The sequence below is a fragment of the Thamnophis sirtalis genome, unplaced genomic scaffold, assembly GCF_051295495.1.
Source record: "Thamnophis sirtalis isolate CommonGarterSnake01/CBP01778 unplaced genomic scaffold, rThaSir2_p1.2 scaffold_3, whole genome shotgun sequence".
NCBI lineage: Eukaryota > Metazoa > Chordata > Lepidosauria > Squamata > Natricidae > Thamnophis > Thamnophis sirtalis.
The window spans coordinates 59978978-60000193 of NW_028261383.1; the positions used below are offsets into that span (position 1 = coordinate 59978978).

At 38.9% G+C, this 21216-nt stretch overlaps 1 protein-coding gene and 1 long non-coding RNA gene across 5 annotated transcripts in view; one reads left to right on the forward strand and one right to left on the reverse strand.

The window, feature by feature from the left end:
* The window catches only part of SLC6A6 (solute carrier family 6 member 6), a 55769-nt gene extending 54712 nt beyond the window's left edge, over positions 1–1057 (reverse strand). The window contains exon 1 of one of the 3 annotated variants that reach the window (XM_087708951.1): positions 919–1057. The gene's annotated coding sequence lies outside the window, so the exon portion shown is untranslated. The remainder of the gene's footprint in view (positions 1–918) is intronic. The other 2 variants (XM_087708950.1, XM_087708949.1) reach the window with 2 other exon arrangements.
* A 4367-nt stretch (positions 1058–5424) lies between these two features.
* The window catches only part of LOC148047981 (uncharacterized), an 86162-nt gene continuing 70370 nt past the window's right edge, over positions 5425–21216 (forward strand). The window contains exons 1-3 of one of the 2 annotated variants that reach the window (XR_015695886.1): positions 5425–5794; positions 7237–7281; positions 9193–9294. This is a non-coding gene — a long non-coding RNA (uncharacterized LOC148047981). Of the gene's footprint in view, positions 9295–21216 lie in introns of both variants that reach the window. The other variant, XR_015695885.1, reaches the window with a different exon arrangement.

The following is a 21216-nucleotide window of genomic DNA, read 5'->3' on the forward strand; positions in this document are numbered from 1 at the left end:
GGGTTTTTTCTTTTTTTCCTTTTTGGTTTTTTTGCTGCTTCTTTTTTTTTTAAGACGAGCCGCATGCTTCGATAGAATTCAATCGCACGTCGCGCGGAGGAAGAAGCGGGAGGAGGGCGGTCGGGGGAAAGAGGCGAGCACTTGCTCACAGATGTAAAGGGAGGAGAGGGGGGGGAAGAGAAAAAACCCACCCCACCGCACGAACGAAATAAATCAGACGGAAAGCGTTGCCACACAAGTGGCTAATGCCACTTCAATCCTCCCTGTGGATCTCTCTCTGCTTACGTGTGTGTGTGTGTGTGTGTGTGTGTATGGTTGTGTGTTTATGTGTGTGTGGTTGTGTGTGTATAATTCCAAAGTGCACGTAAGGTATCACAGGCTGACCGCCGGCGAAGATAAGGAAAGAACCCCCCCCCACCCCCCAAAAAAACAAAAGCCCTCGGCTTCACCAGAAAAGGCGCCCGTGCCCGCACATTTTATCAAAACGCAGACAAAAGGCAACCGCCATGCTCTAATAAGAGAAAAAGGGGAGAGGAAAGAAAAAACGGGGGAGAATCGCTTGGAAACAAGGCGCGGGGAAAGTGCGGAGCGAAAGGCAGGCGCGAGGAAGCAAAGGCGGGCAATGGAAGGAAAGGGTCGTTTGGGAACCCGGTACAAAGAAGACGGCGGGGGGGGGGGAAGCACCATTCCTTGACAGAGGTTGGTTCGGGGTTTTGTTGTTTTTTCCACCCGATTTCTGGTGCTGGAATGGAGGGAATAACAAAGACGTGGGGTGGGGAGGGGGCAAGGGGGGGCGCCTCATATGCCTTGCTTTGTTCCTGGTTGCCCGAAAGGAGGGCGAGAAGGAGAGGCGTCGGCGGTGGTCCGCGCTCGCTTTCTCTCCCCCTCTCCAAAAAGACCGAAAACCCGCCTTGGTACCTGTAGCAGCTGCTCTTTTCTGACCAGGTAGCTGTCCAGCGTCTTGGCGTCCTCTACCTCCGTCCTTTAGGTGCTTCGGCGTGAGCGGCAAGGCAGACTAACAGCAATGGGGAGGAAGAAACGGTAATTTATAAGCGCTTTCTTCCTGACCTCTCGTGTCTGTTCTCTAATGAGCGAGCGCTGAGCATCACCCATCCTGGTGAGTGGAAAAACACCAGCTCCGCTTCAGCTTTGGCGGGGGGGGGGGGGGAGTGGCGGGTTGGAGGGAGGAGGCAGAGAGGGAGGGGTCGACGAGAGTAAAAGGAGGGGCCAGTTTCCCTCAGCTCGGCGGAGACACAGGCACGCAGGGAGGGCGGGAAGCCTCGGCTGGCAGGCGGCCCGGAGAGCTGCGAGGGGCGGAGAGGGGCTGCCAGGCACGAGGAGGTGGGAACAGCTGCCTGGCTAAGCCCCCGCCGCCGCCGGGAAGCGGGAAAGGGGAGCCAAAGGCTCCAGCATGTGCCAGGAGGCGGGAAACTTTCCCCTCGTCCTCATTAAGCAAAAGGAGCGGGCGGGCGGGGGGAGAGGATTAAAGAGCCCAGAAGGGACTTTCTTTCTTCTCCCGAGTGAGACAGGAACGCGACTTCGCCCGACCTCTTGACTCTCCCCTCGAAGGGGAAGAGTTGGACGCACGAGGCCCTTGGCACGAGACGGCGTCTCTGGTCTAGCCTCGCTGGAGGCTTTTCGTCCTGTTTTGCTTTCCGCCCGAGTTGGCCCGGCCCGGCCCGAAAAGAATCGTGATATTTAGCATGGAATAAATAAGAAAGGATGTGAGTGCCTGTAAATCCAGGGAGGGTTGTCCCCTTCGCCTTGTTTACAGTGCCTGGAACCCACCTTCGTGCCTGAGTTTAGCTCAGCTTTCGATACTGTACTCTCTTCTTTCCGGCTTGATCACGTGAGTGGACAGCTGGACCATAAAAGAATGCTCAGCTTTTCAGTTATTGTTGCTTTCTAATCTTTCCTATTTGGCAAAAGGCTACTTCTTAGCTTTATGCTACCTCCTGGGGGAGGGAGGGGTTGTAAGACTGGGAGGCTGGTTGGGGTTCGGCATTGGAAGGCTGCTTGCTGAAGGCAGAACAATCATAGTCAACGTTTACCTATTAATAGCATGTAGTAGTATTTTGATGCCTTGAGTTAGCCTTACTCCTGGAGACTACCTGGATAACTCACTACAGGTTTTTTTTTTTCTTGATGAGGTTCTTTGGTTGCTGTTGCTGCCTTCTTCCTAGGGGCTGAGACTGAATGACTGTCCCAAGGTCACCCAGCTGGCTTCATACCTAAGGTGGGGATAGAACTCATGTTCTCCCATTTTCTAGACTGGTGTCCTGCACCAAACTGGCTCCCTGTAACAGCAATAGGAAAAAGGAATTTGGAGTGACAGGTTTCGCCTGGAATGTAGACCCACTGCAGAATTCAACCCTGGTGAATGTTCTCAATAACAAGTTCAGTTCTACAATCTCTGAAATTGTCAACTATGTTTTTTTACAAGTACAGCAAGTGTACGGTAGTCCACCCAAAAGCCCGAAGGGAGGGTTCTGGGTGAGAGGATGTGTTGCCTATAGGCATGAAATGTGTCATCTCTCACTTCACATGAAAATTTGAGAGCTAGTGGTTAAAGCACCAAGCTAGAAAGCAGTATGTTTATGTTCCAACTTAGCTATGACTTCCAGCTGGGTGGCTTTGGGCCAATCACTTTCTCTTAGCCCAACTCACCAAACAGGATTGCTGTTGTAGGGAAAATAGGAGGAGGAGGGGTGTGTGTTGGATATATTTGCCTCCTTCAATTATTAGTAAAAATAATAAAGATAGAATGTAATTAAACAAAATAATTTTTTGTTTGGAATCTTTCTTCACCAACCGCCCTTGTGGTCCATCAACCAGTGAAATAGGGGACATCTGTTAATCCTGTTAGCATAGTGTGTGTGTGTGTGTGTGATTTATAGAATGAGTACAGATGTGTCTTTTGAGAAGAGCCAGTATTCCATAAATAGGTGACCATCCCCAAATCTTTAGAGTTTAATTTTAAAGGTATTAGGTTGGGGAAAGTTGGTTTAGAGCATGTGATCCCGAGAAAGTTGAAGCTGTAATCAGAAAATATGGGGTGGAAGATACGCTTGTCTTGTAGCTACATTACAGTTTTGCAAACTTCTGCTTGGGGGCAAAACTTTCATTGAACAGGGTAAGCAAGGAATGCTCCCACTGCCCACATGACGGTGGGCAGTCAATACTGTCAGGAATCTGCCCCATGTGGCAAGTCATTGAACTACAAGAAGAAAGACAGACCTTGAATTTCCTTTGTTCCTCAAAGGTTCATAGATGTTTGCAGACAGAAAGAACCAGGGGTGAAATTCAGCAGGTTCTGACAGGTTCTGGAGAACTGGTAGTGGAAATTTTGAGTAGTTCAGAGAATCGTCAAATACCACCTCTGCCTTGCCTCAGAGTGGGGAGGGAATGGAAATTTTGCAGTATTTTTCCCCTGCCATGCCTACCAAGCCACTCCCACAGTACCAATAGTAAAAAAATTGAATTTCACCACTGGAAAGAACTATGACTTGGAAGTTCCATAGCAACTGATTTTAGCAGGTTAGCTTGATGCAAAGAGACAATGAATCCCATGAACGTTGGTAAGCAATCTTCCACATAACTTGAGCAATAAGTGAATGGTGCTTACATCAATTCAATGGTACTGTAATCATGCTTTTAACAGTCATAGATACAGGCAGACTAAGCTGAAAGGGAGGTCTTTGGGAGATGGCTATGGCAGGAGGTAAAGCAATAGAATCCAGTTTATTAGGAAGAACCAAAATAAAATCTCAATCTTATGACCTGGGACTGGATATGATCACATGGCCTCAAGTATAAATGCATTGTAGGGTTACAACTGAATACAGTAGAAGAAAGGGACAAATCCTTGACTCCAACTCTTATCTAAAACATTGGGCTTTCAAGCCCTCTGAAATATTCCATAAGGGAACAAATCTTACTATGAAGTCTGTATTGGAATAAAAAAGGGCAAAAATGACCTATATATATATATATATATATATATATATATATATATATATATATATATATATATATATATATATATATATATATATATATATATATATATATATATATATATATATATATATATATATATATATATATATATATATATATATGTTTTCTGAGGTTTTCGCGGGTGTTACTATGTAGGTCTCTAGTTGTTCGGGTTTTCTCCCGCGTAGAATTGGATATGTCTTTGCGACGTTTCGACGAAGTCACATTCGTCATCTTCAGGCTGCTGCTGACTACTTCAGGTTTGGTGTTTCCAGGAGTAGACTACTCCTGGAAACACCAAACCTGAAGTAGTCAGCAGCAGCCTGAAGATGACGAATGTGACTTCGTCGAAACGTCGCAAAGACATATCCAATTCTACGCGGGAGAAAACCCGAACAACTAGAGACCTACATATATATATATATATATATATATATATATATATATATATATATATATATATATATATATATATATATATATATATAACAAATGTGTGCAAGATACGTTTTAAAATTGGCAGCACATAATGGAGCTGACTAGTAAAATAATAACTATGATCATTCTTGGGTGACTGAATAGTTAGTAGTTTTTATTTTATTAAACAAAAGTAGTTACAACATTCCTATATATTCTAAAATGAACTTTAAGGTCTATGTCCGTGATGGCAAACCTATGGCACGCGTGGGCACATGTGCCGTCGCAGCTGCTCTTCTGGTTTTTTGTGCATGCATGCACGGTGGTCAGCTGGTCTTTGGGTTTCTGGTGCTCCGGCATGTGCAAAGACCGGTTCTACCACAAAACCGCGGACGACAAAATCGCGGTCGACGAAAGCGCGTATGTGACGTCATCACAGCACGACGAAAAAGATCGAAAAATGTAAAAATAAAGCGAAAACCTTACCCTAACCCCCCCAAACCTAACCCTTAACCTAACCCTAAACCTAACCCTTAACGTAACGAAAAACCTAATGCTAACCCTTAACCTAACGCTAAACGTAACGCTAACGCTCTAACCCTAACCCTTAACCTAACCCTAACCCTTAACCTAACCCTTACCTTTATGTGAATCGGCTTGCTGTAATTTAATTTTTATTTCAATTTTTCGATCTTTTTCGTCGCGTTGTGATGACGTCACATACGCGATTTCGTCGACCGCGCTTTTGTGGAATGCGGTTTTGACGGGTCACGGCAAAGACCAGCTGGCCGGCATGCTTGTGCATGCCAGAAACCCGAAGACCAGGTGGCCAGCACACACGTGCGTACCAGCCAGCTGGTTTTTGGGTTTTTTGCACTCCGGCACCCGCAAAGATTAGCTGACTGGCATACATGTGCATGCTGGAAACCCAAAGACCAGCTGGCCATAATGCGCATGCACACCGGCCAGCTGGTCTTTCGGTTTCCAGTGCTCCAGTGCATGCATGCACGTGTTCCAGTTTGGGCACTCGGTGCCAAAAGGTTTCACCATCACTGGTTTTTGTTTAAGTCCATATTTTAAAAAATCCTCCTCACAAGAGTATGTTGCTTGTTACCTCAATGAGCTCTCATACAATAAAGTATGGTTTGAATTCGGTGTGAAGAGTGTGATGTAGGGGTTCTGGTACAGGGCTAGGACTGGGGAGATGCGGGTTTTAATCCCCTTCAGTCACATAACTTGAGCCAAGATAAAAAGAGTTACTCTCTTTCAGCACAGTCTACCCCTCAGGTGGATGTTGTGGGAAAAGATGGCAAGAGAGTGTGCAATTTCAACACCCTGAGGAAAAAATGGAGTATAAATGCAAATAATGAGTAATAAGGTAAGGTGGGGTTTTTTTTCGGTGCCTTTGAGTCAGGTTTTTTTTATGTTATTATTATTCCTGGCAACTGTCTTGAAAAGTCCCTGCAGTTTTCCTGGCAAGATTACAGAAGTGGTTTTGTATTGTCTTCTTCCTCAGTCTGAGACTGAGTGACGGAGTGACTGACACAAGGTCACCCAGCTGGCTTCATGCCTAAGGTGGGACTAGAATAGCTTCTAGCTTGATGCCTTGACTACTGCACCTAATGGACTTTCTTCAGGTAAGACTATTTAGCCTAATTATTATACATATCATTGTGTTTCAGAAAAGAGATGTTGGCCAACCTTTGGCCATTGCTTGGTCCCATTATTATTTTCTATCCAGAGTGCTGTAAGATAGTGCCCAATTCTAATAGCATAATAACATTGGAGGTTTTGTTTTGCTTTACTATAAAAGGCTCAAGTAGAATGTAATTACGTTAGGCATTAAGACTCTGGAAGGCTTAAATTATGAAAGGCAAAAAGGCAAAAAAATAGCTAGCATCTTTCTGTTTGACTTCCACATCTACCAAATCTGTTGAAGAAATTAAACTTAAAAACAAAGTGGAATTTTGATTGGGAAACCTTGTTTATCTTTTTTATTATTTAGAACGTGTACAGTATATTTAAACATTAGATTAGCATTTGTTAAATGAAGTTCTTTAGCTATACACCTCCAGTACAATGATGTCTTTTTATTAGAGCCATCAAAATACTAATATTTCTCTGTAAAATTAAATCATACTGATGCACATTAAATTAACTTATTTGTTACTAAGGTAAACTAGTTGGATATTCAATTTTCATTTTTATTGTTTTATTGGGTATTTTATCCACATATTGACTTCCAAATATTTGAAAACTACCGAGAAGGGATAAAATAGCTAACAAGCAAGATTTTTTTGAACACTATAAGAAAAATATCCCCCAAATAATCCCAACTCTTCTAAAAATGATGAAAACAAATATGCAACAATATACAACTTAGTACTTGATGCACTTCAACCAAAAAGGATCATTAAAATTCTCACCAACCAGGAACTGAATGAACACAAAGTGAACAAATTTAATTGAGGAGAAAATGTCTGGGTGTCCCCAAAAAAAACTTTCCCTGCTTTTGCTCTTCCTTTTTCTCTCTTTATTGCAATGGAGAGGGTGGGAGAAAAATTAGAGCCAATGTGGAAATATTATACAAAAATGAACTGTCATTGCAGGAATTACATTATTTCCAGGCCAACTTTAATAGTACTGTACCCTCATTTATCACAAAAAGAAGGCTTTTGTTTGAAAAGACTTTCCCCTGATTAAAAGCATTTGTACCACGTGAATATTTTTCAAAAGGTTACACATTGGCACAATTCTGTAGTGAGAGCAGGTCAATAATTATTCTCAAATTATTTTTTAAAACCCATATTTTTAACTTAGGAATTTCCAGTTAATTGATTTGACTCAAGGGAGCTGTTTCCATGGGTAAGTATAAGCAACTTTCTCAAAGCATTGTTCTAAGCTATCAATGGTTATTGTTTAATTCAAGCTGCAATTGTTTACAGGTCAACTTAAAGATTCATCTGGCTTGGAAGTGGGCCCAGCACATTAATTATTTCTGGTTTTACAAAGATTTTAGCCTTGGGTTACAAAGATAGCATTCAAAAGGATTGTGCTAGGTACTGTTTGATGAACTCTGTTTAATGTAATAATTGGACACCTCTACTTATTCCTTATAATATTTGTAATGATAAACCTTTCCTCCTCGCCACAGTCGCTTTCTGTTTGAACTTGTGTGTGTGTGTGTGTGTGTGTGTGTGTGTGTGTGTGTGTGTGTGTACAGACACACCAGGCGTCTGGTTAAATTGTTCCTGGACTGTAAGCCAATAGAATTTTTAGATTTCAAAGGCAGCAGCTTAACAAGACTAAGTAATAACTAATTAATTACATTTCTTTTGATTCTCTAAAGCACAGAGGGGCAGCTGATGCTCATCCATCACCATTGCTATGCTGGCTATAGCTGGCGCAAACTGAAGTTGAACAATATCTGGAAGGCCAGCAGCAGGAAGAGATTTCTAGCTTAATGAATGCGCTCATGGCTCAGTCTCTTGAGGCCTATAAGTAAGACTGCGAAAATCTACCTCAAATGCTGCCCATAGAAATTACTAAATCAGATTGATTTGTAACAGAACCCCTAAAATGCTGCTTCCTACACTGCCAATTCCATAGATATCTCATAATTTGACACATTTAACAAGCAACAGATATGAACATTCTCATCTTTGAGGTTTGCTCAATAATGCTCTTGTATAGACTAGCAAGTAAGGAACCATGGAAATATTTATATATCCTTTTTTACTTGTACAGTAGGTGGTTTTACTAAGCTGTGGTACACGGCTTATGAGGTTGTACATAGTTTCCAATCTCCTGCAAACATAGTTAGCAAATTGTGATAAAATGAAATAATTGTCAGATACCCAGAGAATAATTTTTGATCTGCTAGATTATGTTAATTTTAGTTTTTGTCTTAGCTTCTCCCAGACCTCCATTCTGATCTTTTTCACTTAAAAATATCACTTTCAAGCTGTCTCTCAAAAATGGGAACCTCAGCTTGAAACAGCTTGTAATCCAACATTCATTAAACCAGAGTTTATTATAAATCATATTACACCAAGCCATAGTCTACTTAATAATGCTTTGCTGAATAAACCATTAAAAAGTCTGGTATTAATAGAAACATTGGTGGCGGGGGGGAGGGGGAACTGTTCTCTGTTGAGTTTTCCTGCTTTTGTGCTTCTAAATAAAATTGACTGGGAACAAAATGCTAAACTATGTACTGACTTTGGATTGATCTAACCAGATTTTTCTTATCTTCTTGGCAGCCTCTAGGCAATACCTGCTCCTTCTTGGTGCTCTTGCAATTGTTGTTTTGTGGTTCTTTCGGACTCAAACATTCTAATAGCCAACAACATTTGAAAGACTTCCTTTTTTAAAAAAAAAATTCTAGCCTAGTTTTAAACTAATTGTGGTAGCCATCAAGATCTCTTGGGCAGCCAATCTTACAAATGAAATATGCTTTGCACACTATTTTTTGAATCAGTCCTAAATCTGCTAGCAGATGTATGTCTTGGATGCATCCAGGTTCAACCATTACAGGAAACAAAAAGAGAGAGAAAGATGGGTGATACTCTGTATTCCAATTTCTTCATGTTGTAACTAACTTTGCAACATTTGAACATATTCTTTTTTAAACAAGTTCCTGCCTGTAAAATGCATTTGTTCTTTTTACATCCTGCATTCTGAATTTAATCAAAATTTTCCTGCTTAATACTTATTACTTGGTAAAATGATGTGTTTTTCCTAATTCATTGTTTTTCACTTGATTTTTCTCCTCAGCTATTTCAAATGCCTTAAAAATATAGCAAATATTTATACTTCCCTTCATCCAATTAAACTCTTGCTAAAATCAAAAGTGAAATGGCCCACCAGGAACTAGAGGTAAGTTAATTGAGATGTAATTGTACTTACAGAAATTCCAGTTGAATACTAAGTAAGAGAAAAGAGTATTTTTCTCTAACAGAGAAACTTAAAACAGAAGAAGATTCCATTTAGTGGATTTTTAGTGATTTTTAGTTTTAAACAGATTGAACTCTGTGCAGAAAACAAGGGATTGGGGGGGGGGGAAATTAAAGAATTGGAGGAAGTGACAAGGACAGTTATGACTAAACAAAAGCCACAACAGATACAATAAGACATTCAATATGGATTCCATATTGGGAATTATAGCTATTGACTTTTCTAAAATCTTGGTGTAACTATGGATTATAAATGCTTAATGTGGAATATAAATGAAGGAAATGCTTCTCAAATGATATTTTTATTATTATTTGAAGAAGTTAAAACAATGTGGTTTGCTTTCAAGAAATGCATATTAGGAAAATATGAAATCATTTTGAGTGACAAAAATCTAGGTGAACAATTTATTTTAGCAGGAATGAAAAAAATTGAATTATTTTGTATATACTGTAAATCATCAGCTATATTAAAAACTTACATTGACGGATGATCATGGCAGATACATTGGGGTGGAAGTTAATCTACAGACGGCTAAGACTTTGATATTGGAAATTTATGTCCCAGATGTAGATAAAACAGCATTTTATAAGGAGTTCTGGACAAATTATTGGAGTTTCCATATGAAAATTGGTGTCTCTTGGGAGATTGGACTAGGATACTTTCTGCGCAAAAAGTTAAAACTTCTGAGAAAAATATTAAAAATACAAACTACCACAGATCATTTTTGTTTAATTAATAGATTAGAGGTTGTTCATGTATGGAGATAAAAATTGCTGACTGAAAGGAACATGCCTATTTTTCTAAAAAACAAATCTATTTCAAGAATTGGGGCAATTTGGATTTCTAAAACTCTGGCTATTAATGTTTATAAAGTAGAGACATTATCAAACACATTTTCAGATCACAATCCAGTGGCTTTAACTTTTAAAAAGAAAAATACCTCTTTTAGGTGCAGATTGAATGAAATGTGGTTACAAAAGGAAACAATAATGGAAGATTGCTAAAAGGAGTTAAAAGAATTTTTTGAAAATAATAAAGGCATAGAGAGTAAGAATGGTTTAGGATGGAAGTGAACATTCTGTAAGAGGATACTTTATATAACTTAATAATGAACTTAAAAAGAAAATGCAAATAATTTGGATGAGACTAAAAAAGGGATGAATAAAAAAGAAATCCTCCAGGAAAGACAACTATTATCCGGAAAACTAACCTTTTACAGAAGCAGGTACAAGTTAAATATAAGGCATTATAGGATGCAAAGGAAAGAGGCAGACAGGATTTACCGGATTGAACTTGTATTTTGGAGATTGGTTTGGATGGAAGAATGGATGTTGGTGTGAAACAAGAGACTTTTAAGTTAGAAGGTCACAACCAGATGGCAAGGATATTCATAGTATGATAAAATTAGAATCATTTTATTAGTAGATAAATTTTAAAAATCATTGTGGTAAATATGCTATATTGAGAATAAAGGTAAAGGTAAAGGTTCCCCTGGCGCATATGTGCTAGTTGTTCCTGACTCTAGGGGCTGGTGCGCATCTCCATTTCAAAGCCATGGTGATGTGGCTGGCTTGACTAAACACCGAAGGCACACAGAACGCTGTTACCTTCCCACCAAGGTAGTCCCTATTTTTCTACTTGCATTTTTACGTGCTTTCGAACTGCTAACTTGGCAGAAGCTGAGACAAGTAATGGGAGCTCACTCCATTACACAGCACTAGGGATTCGAACCGAACTGCCAACTTTTCTGATCAACAAGCTCAGCGTCTCAGCCACTGAACCACTGCATCCCACGTATTGAGAATAGAGGACAGATAATAAATCCAGAGTGGGCTTGAAACATCTCTCTGGTTCTCAGTACAAGAAGCAATCCACAGAAGAGAAAGGCAGGTAGAGACAAATAGATAATATAGCAGGAATTATTGGAAATCATCAATGAGAATATAAGATTAAATCAAGAGAAAATAATAATAGCAGAAGGGTTGAGTCATCCCCCTTTAGATTTATCAAAAAGATTCAAAATAGATAAAAAGACTCATAGTATAGACTATAGAGTGAAGTAAGATAGAATTTGAAGTACAATTGTGTACCCACAATCAACATGTAATTGCTAAAATGCATAAATCTTTGCTGAAATTTGAAATGGAGGAAGAACAAGTTAAAGAATGTATGATAAAGTAGACTAAGAATTTTGGTTATAATATACAGGTGGATCAGTGGAAAAACACTTGATTGTAAAAAGAATTTTTATAAAATGATGTATCTTGGTACATTGTGCCAGATAAATTATCTCAAATGTATAAACTGACTTCTTTGATTAAAGAAAGGACAATGCCTAACATTTATTGGTGGCTAAAAATTGGTTATGCATGAATTTGAAAAAAAAATGAACTTGCAATTTATGGTTTTGATAATTAGACAGGACAGATTATAGAAAGAAGAGAGTCATAATATAACTTTACAGAAATGATTAAAATATAATTGTCCTTACATCTGCTGTGGAGAATACCAAAAGCTATTTCTTTATACTTTTATATCTTTCCTTATATCTTTCCCTTTCCCCCTACTTTCTTCTACTTTCTTTTTTTAACTGCACTTCCAGATTTTTCTGTTATTTTCTTTAGTCTAATCTAGTTTGTATTAGTTTTATTTTTGCTTTTAACCCTTTTAATAAAAAATTGTATTAAAAGCATATTGAAGGGAAGAGGGTGTGAATTTATTATCCATAACTCCTGGGGGCAATATAATAACTAATAGGTGAAGCTTTAGGGAGGGGAATACAAACTCAAAGCAAGACATTTCTTTATCCTTATACCTGGAGTCACAGTTGTTCCAGTAATAGGGCTTTTAAGAAAAGGTTGGTGGCCATTTTGTCTGGGATGGTGTAGAATCCTACCCTCCACAGAAGGTTGTATTAAAAGATCTCCAAGTGTTCTGCCTTACTATTCTATTGTTATTAAAAGGGTTGGAGGAAGCCCTGGAAGCAGGACACACTAAGAACATCACATTATGCTACGACTGTATTTTTAACATCGCATCTATGGCACAAAGAAAATCATCACCTTGTGCAAGTATTCGTGTTTCTGGCACTTTGTGCAAAACTACAGTGCCCTTGTCCTAAACTCAAAATGCTTTGCTCATGTGTATACACTGCAACTAGAGGACAAAACAATACTTGGTTTGTGTTTGATATATACTCTATGTAAACAATCTAACCACATGGGTTAAATGGTGAAAGGCAAAATACGATTCTGTGCCAGGAAAGTGTAATATTAGCATAGGTAAACATTTCAAGTTTAGAAAGTAGGCAGGAAAGTGGAGGTAGGAATAGTGACACATTTAAAATTATGGATGCAATAGAAAAAGGATAGAATTTTTCTACCCTATTATAATATGAAAATGCAGGATTCTCTACTGAATTTAAGTGCAGGATATTCAGGACAGATACTGTAGAAAAAATACTTTTTTAATCTGGAAACCAAAATATCCAAAATATTGGAAGGCTGAGGTCTTTTCCCCCCAAATAATTACCAGTGAATTGATGAAGTCACCCTGCATGAAAAGAAAACTCTTACACAAGATAAGAATAAAAGAAGCCTTTGAAAATAAAGGAATGGGAAAAGGAGGCAAATAACCTTGCATACTTTGAAGATGTCCTTGAAGATGAGCAATTATTCTTGAGGGCTGTTTGCCTAGCAAACCCTTTTTCTCAGTGCCTAAAAAGAACAATTCTCTTTTTCCTTTCTATTCTTGTCCAATTAGCTCTTCCCTTTGCTTGCTCCTTATCTTCTCTTGCCCCCTTTTTCGGTATAACTATTCCTTCTATTCTCCCTTCTCCATCCTATTCTTTTTTTTTGTTTGCCTTTTTTTTCTGAAAGGAAGATGGTGTGTGTGTTTCTCTGTGTGCAGTATGAGCAGGTGTGAATCTCTGGGTGAAACAGAATAGCTGGTATGCATATATGGGAAATTGGGACCCTATTATAAGTAATTAACTTTTGGGTTTCAGGAAGATAGATAGGCAGACATACATGTATGAAAACGTGTGTGATCCGTCAAAACCGCGGAGGACAAAATTGCGCTCGACGAAAGCGCGCATTTGACGTCATCACAGCACGACAAAAAAAATTAAAAATTGAAATAAAATTAAAATTAAAGCAAGCCGATTCACATAAAGGTAAGGGTTAGGGTTAGGGTTAGGTTAAGGGTTAGGGTTAGGTTTAGAGCGTTAGGGTTACGTTTAGCGTTAGGTTAAGGGTTAGCGTTAGGTTTAGCGTTAGGTTAAGGGTTACGTTTAGGGTTAGGTTAAGGGTTAGGTTTAGGGTTAGGTTTGGGGGGGTTAGGGTAAGGTTTTCGCTTTATTTTTACATTTTTCGATCACAGCGCGATGTTTTCGTCGCGCTGTGATGACGTCAAATGCGTGCTTTCGTCAAGTGCGATTTTGTTCTCCGCGGTTTTGTGGTGGAACCGAAAACGTGTAGCCCATGCTACACAAAAGCTCACAAAGTGGGGAAACTGAGAGTCTATAATTTATATTTCCCTATGTATTCTTCTTTGGAAATGTCATCATCATCTTCCCTTCAGATAAATATGGTACTAAAACTAAAACTGAGAGATGTAGTGATTTAAAGCACTGAACCAGTCACTTTCTTTTAGCCCTAAGAAGAAGGTAAGGACAAACCCCTTCTGAAAATCCTTGCCAAGAAAACTGCAGGGATTGCCCAGGCAGTTAGCAGGAGTCAAAGCCGACTTCAAAATGTATGTATGTATGTATGTATGTATGTATGTATGTATGTATATACACACACACACAAAAAAACCCAGACCCTGTTTCCATGAAATATGGTTCGGCTACCAATTTAGACTTGATTTTAAAAGGGTATTTAGGCTGAATGTGAAGTTTGCATTCTGGTTTGTTTGTTTATTTGTTTTTTGGGGGGGGAGGAAACTAAAACAGAACCATATTTTTTACCTGAATGGCACTGAGAAATAAATTGTTTCCCCATCTACTTTTTAAGCTTGAGATTCTGCATCCACAACATTCCCTTACACTGAGAATGATGCCTGCTGCAAACAATAATTTGGACTTGTTGGCTATTTCTGGGGGTTTTATCAGTAGGAGCAATGCCAGTAATCCCTGCACATGGTTATGGAAAGTCAGTACTTAACTCAGTCCACAAACACCTTCTCCAATAAGAAAGAAAAGATCATGATATTTTCTAAGGCACCCAAAGGCCAGGCAAGGAATAATGGATGGAAACTGACAAGGAGAGATTCAACCTAGAAACAAGGAGGAACTTTCTGACAGTGAGAACAATCAACCAATGGAACAGCTAGCCCTCGGAAGTTGTGGCAGCTTCATCACTTGAGACTTTCAAGAAGAGACTGGATAGTCCATCTGTCAGTAATGGTGTAAGGTCTCCTGCTGAGCAGGGGGAGGTTGGACTAGATGACCGATAAGGTCTCTTCCAACTCTGTTAATCTGTTTCCTACCTAAGCACGGGGTTGGATTAGAAGACCTCTAAGGTCCGCTCCAACTTTGTTATTCTATTATTCTATATCCCCGCTTGGTATAAGAAAGACTAAGAAGCAGAATAAACTGACCTATATTTTTTGGGAAGATACCGTAATATTTGTAACTCCAAAAGACAAACACCTTAAACCAGCTGTTCTCAAAATCTGAGCCAAGACCCAAAGAGGTTGCAAAATAATGGACACAAATGATGCTTTCCTCTCAATCCTTTCTGAGCAGGCTTGCCAGACTGCTGCTAAAGTAGTCTAAGTGCTTCCTAACCCCCCCACCCCCACCCCACCCCCCCTCTCTCTCTCACACACACACACACAGACACACTTCCTTTCAAAGGAGAAATCATCATGCCTGGAGGCCACAAGTTTTCTAAGGAGAGCTCTGACCATTTTTGACTTGATGTTCACTTCGCAGAGAGGATTGATTGGAGGGAGAGAAAGGGAGAAAAGCTGTGAAAGGGCAGTGGGGCAGAAATTGCAAGAATGGGGAAAGGAATCTCTTCCCACAAAGTCCCACTGAATAAAGGCTCACTGTCCATTCTCTTTTCCATCCAGCCTAGTGCTCTGTGGGGAAAAACAACTTAAACTCTCTGACATTTTGCAAGCTGCTGTATTTTGTTGTTGTTAGTTGTGAAGTTGTGTACGACCCAACATTTCTCCAGGCCTTCCTGTCCTCTACCATCCTCTGGAGTCCATTTAAGCTCACACCTACTGCTTCGGTGACTCCGTAAGTCGAGGACTTTAGGACCGGTCGCAGGTCGAGGACTTGGCACCATCCAGTCACCTCATTCTCTGTCGTCCCCTTCTTCTTTTGCCCTCAAATCTTTCCCAGCATTAGGCTCTTCTCCAGTGAGTCCTTCCTTCTCATTTGGTGGCCAAAGTATTTGAGTTTCATCTTCAGGAACTGGCCTTCTAAAGAGCCGTCAGGGTTGATTTCCTTTTGGACTGACCAGTTTGATCGCCTTGCAGTCCAAGGGACTCACTGCATTTTAGGAGCAGTTTTTCTTAAACTATTTTAGGACAGAGAAACATCCTTACTCCTGAGTTGGTGAGTACCAAAGACAAATTCTTTGTGTGTACAATCACACTTGGCCAATAAAGAATTCTATTCTAAAAATAGCTGTCTACAAAATGAAGCTTTTGATTTCCAGGAATTATTGCAAAAACAAGTGAGCTTGTTTTCCATTCAAAATACAGCTTTAAATGTTATTTGTTTTTTTTTAAACTCATATCTAATGAAAAGTATTCCATTATGACCTATCATTGGCTCATTTGATACAGAGATTAAAAATTAATTATTAAAAGTAAATAGCACATGTGCTGTTTGATCAGTTCGAACATTAGTGAACTTACTGCTTTTATTTTATTGAAGTGTCACGTAAACTCATGTAATTGTTGTGTTACGGTATCAAAGAGAACCCCTGCTCTAAATTCTGACTCGGGTTAACAAAGCATAATTGCTGTGTACATAGTACATATAATTCCTCCCAAATCAACAGTATTATGACTTAATGTGATAGTCATGTTTGCATAGCAGGCTATTACAATAGCTTTATTTTTATAACACAAAGAACCACAAATTCCAAAATCCCATGTGAAAATAGTTTAGCATTGCAATCATAGAAAAGGTGGTGTCCTTTAATCAAGAATTTAAAAAGTAGTCCTTGTCAAGTTGAGTACATCTTCTGGTAATTTCATATACATGTACAAACATGTTTCTTGGGAGCTAAAGAGGAGTAGTTTGGCACTGATTTCTCCTCCAATTGTTTCCACCTGCCTAGGCCTTAGCCCTGGGATTCTCTGTTAATCTCTTGTTCCAGTCCAGCCAGGCCTGATGCTCTTTAGCTTCTGAAGCTGGACAAAGTCATCAACAATCTGCCATTTGCTAAGAGATATTTTTAATTAATAACCACCAGGTATTCAAAAACCCTCACACAATCTTTCCTACTCTTAAAATCTCATTCTAGCAGCTAATCTGTGGAGAAGCAGGGAGGGGGGGAGGTGCTGAGTTTTCTAGATAAAATATAAGCGAAAATGCTTTATTATGAATTCTATCACTATACATAATCAATTGCTCTTTCCTTTTCTGGATACACATTCACACATATTAACATTCATTACAGCACATACTGTACCATTGGTTTAAAAAAAAATCAATTTAGCAATATTTCTCCAAAGTACAAAAGAAGAAAAATAATTGTTGGTTTGGTTCTAAATTTCAGCCTGTGCTTGGATACTGTTTTGCTATTTCATAAATAGGCATTTTATGGAGAAATAAATGGAAATTAGGACCTACATTATTTAGAATACAACCAATTCAGAAGTAACAGCCAGTAGCTACTCACTCCAGAGAGGACTGAAACTGAAGACAAAATGTACTGAAGTTTAAAGAATGAACTATATATACATACACAAACAGCAACTGCACAGAAGAGATTGGATGTGTTTGTATGTTGCTATTTAAAGTGGGAATATTTTCATTTACCTGACTCTTAAAGGAAAGATTCTTTAGCAAATTGATATTTTATTTGGCAAAAGTACCCAGTTAATCTATGTGTTACTCATGTGCATGTGATATTTGTGTGTGTGTGGGGGGGGGGGGGAGGTTTGCTGGTTTTAATGTTGGTTGTCACCCCGAAGATCTGGCAAATGGGCAACTATACAAAACTGAAACAAAAAAAATCCCATGAACTTTTTAATGAATATTTTTGCCCTGAAAGTTAAAAAGATGGAGTAGATTAACAGCCTAGTGGGAGTTATCACAGTTCAAGTGATACAGTACCTGTTCTGCAAGCAAACAGTGCCAATTCAAGCCTTGGCATCATTAAGTTGAAATAATTAGGTGATGTGCTCTATGTACTTAGCAATTCCTTATTTTTGCAGCTCAGTTCTAAGCCTGTTTAAAAATAAATCCCACTGCATTTACTGGATTTACTCTCAGGAAAGTGTGTAAGGTTAGAACCTTGGCTGCTCTCTGTGTTTTCCATCTTTATTCATTGATTTTTAAGACAACAGCATATCTGTCTTGCTCCTCATATTGCATTTTTGGGAGATGTTGCCTTGGGATTCTGTGAGCCCTTAGGCAAAACTCATCTCACTATGCAAATATGCTATTATGTCTCAGAGGTAGCACTTCCTGCCCCATTGTTTACCTTCCATAGTATACAAATCAAGAGCAAAAGACTTAGGGATTCAATCAAGAAGATAAAACATAGAAAGGAAAGAGAGAGACCAAGTATCAGGCAGCATATCTGAAACAGGAAATGTTTGAGAAAAGAGGGCATTCTCCCCTGGGCCACAGTGTGTAAAAGCCACAGTATTTGCAAGGTCATTTTTAGAGTGATCTGAAGGTGTAATGTATAAAAAAAAGTCTCCTGCAAAAGAATTGCATTGAAAATAAAGAGGACTGTGCTTTTCCTTGGGCAGTATAACTTTCCAGTGCAATGAACTTTAAACATGTTTCCCTTCTTTTCTTTGAACCATACTGTAATTTTATTAGTTGGAGTATAGTTTTCCCATTCCAGAAAAGATTTTTTTTTTCTTTTCAGCTTTGTAACTGGTGGTTATCATTGTCACAAATGTAACTCTAAAATTCTGGCAATAACATTTCTCCTGGCGGATTTAGTTTCACCCTGTTTCCCCTTCCCAAATTCTTTTACAATACTCTTCTTCCAAAGTTATCACAAAAACATTACAGAAGCTCTGATTCCCCCAGGCCATAGCTGGTATTAAGTTCTTCTGGTGGTATTTTCAGGGAATCCACATTATATAATGTTCCAGACACAGCTGTTGGGGGACTAATAAGGTGATCCTGGCAAAAACTCATATGATTTTTTTTTTAAAGGCACCTGGCTATTTCTGAAAACAGGGTTGTGCTGACAGACCAAATAATTCAGCAGTTTTCTGTAGCTGAGATCATTTGATTTAGAAGAAGAGAAAGGAGACATGTATTTATGGTTTAAACAGTGTTTAGGGATGGATTTTCTTTAACAAGTTTTCAAACAATGTGAAAAGCGCCCCTACTCCAGAGGGACTGAACCATGCAAGGAGAAGGCAAAAGGGCAACACTGCGCAACTCTGCTACCAGTTACTTCAGATGCCCAACATATGGAAATGGGTTATGTGGTATAGCAGATGGGAGTTATATCTCAGAACAACTTCCCAGGTGTCTGGTGTCCATCAGACTCTGTGTCCGGTGCATGAGATTTGGTTGTGCAAAGCATTGGACAGTCTTCCTTCTCCTTCCCCCAATGCCCACCGACTCTTTGCTTGGATTATTTTTACAGATGGACTTAATGCAATTTTAAAGTTGTACCCCTGTTTAAAAGTAAACTGGCTAATAGGTGACAGGCATGAGATGGGAGGGGATTGTACAATGCAGCGGAATAGTTCATTTTAGCTTCACTTGCCCTCTGGTGTCAGTCTAAACTGTAGACAACTTTTGCATCTAACTATGTAAAACAGGAGCTTGGACTGTGTTTTCACAGATACATCAATTTGTACCATCCCAAGCACCAGCCTATCTTAATGAGAATGATTGGTATATGTATGTCCACATGCTTTCCTTCTTTTCTTTGAACCATACTGTAATTTTCTGCCATAGGCATGAAAGCTGGCTGGGTGACTTTGGGCCAGTTCACTCTCCCTCTCAGCCCAACTCATCTCATAGAATTGCTGTGCAGAAATAGGTGGAGGAATGAGTATTAGGTACATACCTTGCCATGAATTATCTATAACAAATAATGGTGGGATATAAGCCAACAAATATGGCCTGCACTTGCTGTCTTTTGGTGAACCAGTTATCTGTGGCAGGATAGTGATTGAGCTTAAAGTGCTCCTTATCATTTGAAAGCAGGTATAGAAAGAACAACAATGGCTAAGAAGAGGGGGGTAGGAAATCACTTTACATTTCAATACAAGGTTAAAGAATGCTCCAATTATTGACCAATGGCACTTATCTCTCTTAGTAATCTAGACTTAATCAAAACATAGAATGGGAGTGCCAGATGTTCATCCTAGCTTAGGAAGAGTCAGGGGCACTCAAGATAATATTACAAACATTTAATGGATAATGAAAAAAGGCGAAGGTATTCTAAAATGACATTTATTTTTCTATTAGCAATTATGCTAAGGCTTTGGATTGTATAGATCACAAATGGAGGAAAGCCCTTAAAATATGGTAATGCTCAGCTACCTCATCTGCCTATTAAAGAATTTGTATGATGTCCAAGAATCATTTTGGAATAGAAAATGGAGCAATTAAATTCAAAATTGGGAAGGAGTATGCCAAAGGTCCATAGGGCCACCTTACTTATTTAATTTATATACAATGAATATCATCAGATGTTTGACAAAAAATAATAGACATTGAAATTAAAATCATTGGGAGAAACATCAATAACCTTAGCTATACTGATGACACCACTTTAATGACTCGAAGAGAGGAAGACAAGAAATCTCTTGTTGCAAGTGAAAGAAAAAAAGTCTGCTTCTCAGTATTAAAAACACCTGTTAACAATGTTAACAGGCAATGTCAATCTAATCCAATGATGTAAAGAGGTTGAACAGTAACATATATATATATGGGTGTGTGTGTGTGTGTGTATGTGTGTGTGTATATATATATATATATATATATATATATATATATATATATATATGTGTGTGTGTGTGTGTGTGTGTGTGTGTGTGTGTGTGTGTGTGTGTGTGTGTGTGTGTGTGTGTGTGTGTGTGTGTGTGTGTGTGTGTGTGTATGTATATGTGTATATATACACATACACATACACATATATATTTGTTGTATTTGTGGTGATAAATAAATAAAGGGAGAATAGTATAGATCTATTTCAAGCTATTTAGCTCTCATCAGCTAGCCATACCCTTACTGGGATTTGAACCTAATAGATTCTAATATGTATGTATGTATGTATGTATGTATGTATGTATGTATGTATCTATCTCTATCTATATATCTCTATCTATCTATCTATCTATCTATCTATCTATCTATCTATCTATCTATATATATATATATATATATACATATATGTGTGTGTGTGTGTGTGTGTGTATACACACACACACACACAAACATACATACAGTATATAGGCTCAAAAATTCAGAGGGATGGTAACTGGTAACCATAAAATAATGACATATCTGCTATTTAGAATAAGAGTATGAAAAATCTAGGCAATATAGGAAAAGTTAATAGACATCAAAGAAGAGGGGATCAACCTATTCTCAACCTATTCTCCAAAGCAACTGAAGGCAGAGCAAGAAGCAATGGATAGAAACTAATCAAGATGAGAACCAACCTA